A 6,797-nucleotide genomic window follows, 5' to 3' on the forward strand; every position below is an offset into this window, starting at 1 on the left:
TTGTATACCCACCTCCCAACTCATATATTGAGCCCTAACCTGCAGTGTGATGGTATTAGGAGATAGGGCCTTGGACAGGTGATTAGGTTTAGATGAGGTCATGAGGGTGGGGCCCTCATGATGGGATTAGTGCCCTTGGAAGGAAAGACATGGAAGAGATTTCTCTTTCTCTCCACCATGTGAAGTTACAGCAAGAAGACTACCATCTATAAGCCAGGAGGAGGGCTCTCCAGGAATCACATCATCTAGCCTTCAGAACTGTGAGAAATAAATGTCTGTTGTTTAAGCCAGGCAGTCTGTGGTATCTTGTTACAGCTGCCCAAGCTGACTGAGACAGGAGTATTACTCAAGGCCTCAAATTATTTCTACAATGTTACAATCAGAAATATCCAGGTATATGAGATAATATGAATTAAAACTGTCAAAGAAAACATATCCATAGTATCTGCAGATAGTCACAGAATTTGAAACAGCTACGCTTTCTGTGTTCAAAGAAGAAAATTTTCTAATTTTTTTGTGGCCAAGAAAATGAGAAACTTATTATAAAAAGGGACCAAATAGAAGTTCAAGGACTGAAACATACTATAGCAGGATTAAGAATAATTCAATGGATGGATTCAAGAGCAGATTAGTGACAACTGAGAAGAGAATGAGTGAGATGAAAAATCAGGGTCTAAAAGGTAAGTAAAGGGTAGGAGACAGAAAGGACACCGTGAGAATGTCTGACCAAAATGTAGGTGGAATCTCAATAGAGTAAAAGAATGGGATGTTTACATAAATACTGGGCCGAGAACTTTTCTAAATCTCACAAAACATATCAAGCCATAAATTCAAGAAGCCCCAACAAATAAGTGCATTAAACAGACCATCTAAACCTAGACACACCATAGTCAAACTGTTGAAAACCAAAGGGAAAAAAAAATTTTTTTTAAGCTCCCAGTGGGAGGAGAGAGGGACTTCTCAGCAGGAACAATGGAAGACAATGAAGTGGTCCCTTGAAAGTGCTAAAGTGATTGCCAACCTAGAAATTTCTAATGGGGGAAATATCCTGAAAGAATGAAGGAAAAAAGGCATTTTTAGACTAACAACTGGAAGAATTCCTCAGCACACATATCCTAAAGGAAAATGAAGAGTGTTCTATGGGCAGAAAGATACTGATCCCGAATATAAGGATTGACAAGCAATGATAATGAAAAGGGCACAGATCAACATAAACACTGACTACATAAAACAATTGTGTCTATTTGGAAGTGCTGAAAGTAAAGGTATGGGGAAGGCTAAATAGAGTTGTGTTCTAAGCCCCTTGCATCACCCAATAAGAGAATTTAAAAATTCCATTTAATATTAGATTTTGATAAGTCAAGGATGCATATTGTAATAGCTATTAGTAAAAGGGTGTGTAACCTTTTAGATAATGAGAGAGGATGAAATAAATCAGTGGACAGGCTTAAGAGCTGCAAAATAGGATAAGGAGAGAAGAAAAACAGGTGGGACAAATAGAAATCGGATTGTAAGATAATATGTGCCCAATAAATCCAGTTTTAAAAAACTATGTTATAGATTCATTCTTACAGTAAATGGGCTAATGCTCCAATGTTGACAAAGATTGACAGGTTTGCTTTCAAAACAACCATATGCTATTTAGAATAAATGCTTTTAAAACATAAGAACTTAGAAATTTTAAAAGGGTGGAGAAATATATACCCATCAAACAGTAATCACAGGGAGCTATAGATATATTGTTTTAAAGTAAACTTTAAACCCAGCCACCATGGCTCAGTGGTTGTGTTAACATATGAATGGTCAGGGCACATGCCTGGGTTGCAGGCTCCCATCCCCAGTGGGGCATGCAGGAGGCAGTGGATCAACGATTCTTTCTCATCATTAATGTTTCTATCTCTCCCTCTGCTTTCCTCTCTGAAATCAATAAAAATATATTTTTAAAATAAATAGACTTTAAGGCAAAAAAGCATTAAAAATTAAAAGGGTCAATTTAATTATTAGAAGTAATTCTAAATTTTTCACTTAATGATACAATCTTAAAAATACATAAAAGTTGATAGAACTAGAAAATTTAGGCAAATAAGCAATTATAGTGAGTTTTTAACATCTCTATTTCAGTGATTGATAGAAAAATAAGCATATAAAAATCAAGTTGTGCCCTAGCCGGTTTGGCTCAGTGGATAGAGCGTCAGCCTGCAGACTGAAGGGTCCCAGGTTCGATTCTGGTCAAGGGCATGTACCTTGGTTGTGGGCACATCCCCAGTAGGGAGGTGTGCAGGAGGCAGCTGATTGATGTTTCTCTCTCATCAATGTTTCTAACTCTCCCTCTCCCTTCCTCTCTGTAAAAAATCAATAAAATATATATCTTTTTAAAAATCAAGTATGCCCTAGCCCGTTTGGCTCACTGGATAGAGTGTTGGCCTGCAGGCTGAAGAGTCCCAGGTTCGATTCCGGCCAAGGGCACATGCCTGGGTTGCAGGCTCGATCCCCAGTAGGGGGCTTGCAGGAGGCAGCCAATCAATGATTCTCTTTCATCATTGATGTTTCTATCTCTCTATCCCTCTCCCTCTCTAAAAATCAATAAAAATATATTTTTAAAAAAAATTAAGTTGTAGAATATTTAATGCAATTAGCAAACTTGGCCAAATATGTACATGTAGAACACTACTCTCAGCAGCATAGTTTTCAAACACAGAAGGCACATACACCAAAATTTGTGTGCTGAGTTAATAAAGCAAGTCTCAACACACTTCAAAAGCATTAATTCACATGAAATATGTTCTCTGACCACAATGCAATACAGGTGGAAATCAATTACAAAAATATAATTTGATGATTCTCATATATTTGGAAGGTAAGCAGATTTCTAAATAGCCCATCTGTTAAAAGAAAAAATCATAAAGGGAATTTTAAATATTTTGAACTGATAATGGAAATGCTTCTTCACATATCAAAACTTACAGAGAAAGAACTTGTGGGTTGCAACTAAAATTACTGTCTTTAAATGTGTATGTTAGAAGAGAAGCTGAAAATTATCCAAGCAATCACCTCAAAATTTAAATTAAAAAAACAACAAGCAGCAAATGAAACCCATCAAGAAAGTAAAAATGTGGTTCTTTAAAAGGACTAAGCAGATTGGTAAACCTGTAATAATACCGTTCAGGAAGGAAGGAGACGGGGTGGGTGGGACAGAGGCATAGCCAATGTCAGAAGGGAAAATGGGTGAATTGCTTCAGATCAGAAAGGCATTAAAAATATTTAAGAGGATATTATAAGTACTAATAAATTTTAAATCTAGATGGAAAAATCTTGATTGTAGTGATGGTTTCAGGAATGTATACACATGTCAAAACTAATCAGGTTGTACATTTCACATGTGCAGTTTTTGTATGTCAATTATGCCTCAGTAAAGCTGTTTTTATTTTTTTGTTGTTAGTAAAGCTGTTTTTAAATATCAGAAAAAAATGAACAAATTTTTTAATAGCTTTCTAAAACTGACATTAGAAGATCTTGAAAACTGGAATCATCCTATACTATTGCCTACATTGAATCCATAATTTGAAATCCCACAAGGAAATCCACAGGCCCAGATGGCTTCACCAGTGAATTCAACCAAACATCTCAGAGATAATGCCCATCTTACACCGAATCTTAGAGAACAGAAAACCTCCAGACCCACTGTATGAGACCAGCATAACCTTAGATAGCAAAAATTTAGCAACAACAGCACAGGAATTAAAATTGTTGATGCAAAATGTCTAAACAAACATTAGCAAATAGAAGCCAACAATACATAAAAAGCAACATGTAAAAATACATCATGACTAAATTGGATTTGTCATTCAAAAATCAATCATTCACAACAGACTAAAGAAGGAAAAGTAAATGATCTCAATAGATGGGGAAATTTTTCTTTCATAAAATTCAACAATCATTAAGTGATATAAATGTTCAGCAAACTAGAGAAATAAGGAAACTGTTTTAACCTGATAACGATCATCTACAAAAACCTACAGCAAACGCATCATACTTAAAATATCAAAAACATTCCTCCTAAGATTGGGAGCAAGAAAAGATGTCCGCTCTCACCTCTTCTAGTCAATGGTAACATCGTGGCACGCATGCCAAAGTCCTCGGGGGGAGGGCATTAATGTCTGCACTGACGTCGAAATGCATCACAGAAAGGAAAAGGATGGACAGAAGGATGGGTAGATGTGTCATAAAAGAAGCACGGTAACCTTGGTAAACTCTAGGATGTTAGACTCCAGGTGGTGGGCACACACCCCTTTCCTGTATGTTGAGGGAAATAGCTGAGCGCAATCATGTGTGTTTTTTTTTAAAAAGCCTGGATTGGGTGGAAAGAAAATAAGCTGTCGTTATTTGCAAATGGCATGATTTTAGATCACCTAGACCAGTGGTTCTCAACCTTCCTAATGCCGCGACCCTTTAATACAGTTCCACATGTTGTGGTGACCCCCAACCATAAAATTATCTTCGTTGCTACTTCATAACTGTAATTTTGCTACTGTTATGAATCGTAATGTAAATATCTGATATGCAGGATGTATTTTCATTGTTACAAATTGAACATAATTAAAGCATAGTGATTAATCACAAAAACAATATGTAATTATATATGTGTTTTCCGATGGTCTTAGGCGACCCCTGTGAAAGGGTCGTTCGACCCCCAAAGGGGTCGAGACCCACAGGTTGAGAACCGCTGGCCTAGACGAATCTACCAATAAACTAGTAAAAGTAGCAAGGTTTCTGGTCCCAGGTCATATACAAAAACCACTTGTATTTCTGTATCCTGGCAACAATTAGAAAGTAAAATTGTGAATGTGTACCATTTGCAGTAGCATAAAAAAATCCATTAAGTACCCAGAGATCAATCCGAAACGTAAAATGTGAGTGAACTGAAAAACCTGAATAAGCGGAGGGCTGTCAGACTCCTGGGCTGGAAAGCCCGGCATGGCAGCACAGGCGTCCTGTTGGTGCAGGGGGGTTCCAGCTCGAGGTCTCTCCCTCTGCTTTCCCAGCACCCTTTCTCAGCCTGTCCACCCGCAAGGAGCACCACACACCTCCCCAAAGACGAGCCCAGAGCCCCGTCTCCTTCCCTCACCGGCCGAAGGTCAGGCTTCGGCCTTCCTTCCTAGGCACTGCTAAGTGTTCCCCCTGCACAGCACGGGCTCCTCACCCACAGCGGGTGGGTCCTCACCGTCTTCCACCCAGCACCTCCGCAGGTCCATGGCCCGTCTTAGTGGTTATTTGTAGCAACCATGAAATCGTAATTGAGGCAGAAAAGGCTTTACTTTGGGATACTAGGTAGCTACTAGGATTGGGTAGGCCAGGGAATTACGCGTGGATGCTGTGCAACCAGAAGAAATACCCTATTGCTCCCCAGGACTGAGCGGCATCCCCGTCGCTGCCCCACTCAGCACTCAGCATCCATCCACCAACCCAGAGCCCAGCCAGTAAACTAACCCGGGGAACCGGGTGCCACCACCTCGCCCAGGTGCCCACGCACCTGTCTCCGGAGCCAAGAGACAGTTCCCAGGACAAGGCCGGGTCAGCCTGTGGAAGGCCAGGAGGTGGGGAGAGTGGAGGCGCCCCAGCATCCACAATGAGTCTCAGCCCTCCCCAGCCCCGCCCACAGCTCCCCCACAAACTGCACAAACGAAGGGCAGCTCCTCCACCTCCGGGTCTGCTTAATAGGAAACAGCGTTTGGTGGGGCACAATTTACAACCCAAGCCCTCAAACTAGAAACATCTGTCCTCAGCGTAGCACAGTCTCCCCAGCCCGGCTCAGCCCAGTGCTGAGGGGCCACCGCCTGGCTGGGGAACTCCCAGTCCCCCTGGGAGAGCCCCCAGCCTGGGAGGGGTCTCCAGGCTCCCAGCTCATCTGACTCTGGCAACGCACCCACCCAGGCCAAGCGGGATTTAGGGCCGATGGTCCCAAGGGAGCCCTGGGCTCTATTTCACTTACATCCCCCTCCTCCCTATGGGAGGGCCCACCCCCTTCCCCTCCTGTCTCCTCACCAGTTCCTGTTCCCCTTTGAGGCCCAGGTGTCCTGCCAGCAGCCCAGCCCAGGCTGCTTAGAGGACGCCCGTCCCCGTGCTCATGGGGTCCCTGTCAGGGCCCCTTCTCCACTGCCCGCGAAGCTTCAGGGCATCGCCGCACTGGCATCCGTAGCCCCGGTGGACACTGGGGCAGACGTGACTAAGTGCACCCGGGACCGCCGGGCCGTGGCAGGGGCGGGGGGCCCTGGGTTCCAAAAAGCACAGTTGACACCCCTTCCGCAGCTCCCACGGGAATCACTGCTTCTGGGCAAGATCCGAGTGGTCCCCAGCTCCACCGGAGAGAACCGGCCTCAGAGCAGCGGGCTGGCCACCCTAAGCACCTGTGCGGCCTGGCCTGCCCGGCCCTCTCTGACCTCAGCTCCCGAGTCTGTGACGGGATGGGCCCTGCAGGGAGCAGGACGCTGGAATGACAGCGACTGACAGCGACAGCGCCCAGCAGTGGTGCTGAACAGCCGGTGGGGGCTTGGTGCTGGCAGCTGCCTCCAGCACCTGAACTCACCTGGATGATAGCCTCATAGAGGGGATCGCCCCCCCCCCCCCCCCCCCCCGCCCCCGCCCCCATGTGTGTTGAAGAGATGGGGCCGGGAGCACCTAAGCCGTGGAAAGCTCTGCCCAGAGCCTGGCTCCGGGGAAGAGGGGGGGCGGAGCTTGCAGGGGGCTGTCTATCGTGTGTGTGTGTGTGTGTGTGTGTGTGTGTGTGTGTGTGTGTGTGT

This window comes from Myotis brandtii, unplaced genomic scaffold (assembly GCF_000412655.1).
Source record: "Myotis brandtii unplaced genomic scaffold, ASM41265v1 scaffold833, whole genome shotgun sequence".
Classification (NCBI taxonomy): domain Eukaryota; kingdom Metazoa; phylum Chordata; class Mammalia; order Chiroptera; family Vespertilionidae; genus Myotis; species Myotis brandtii.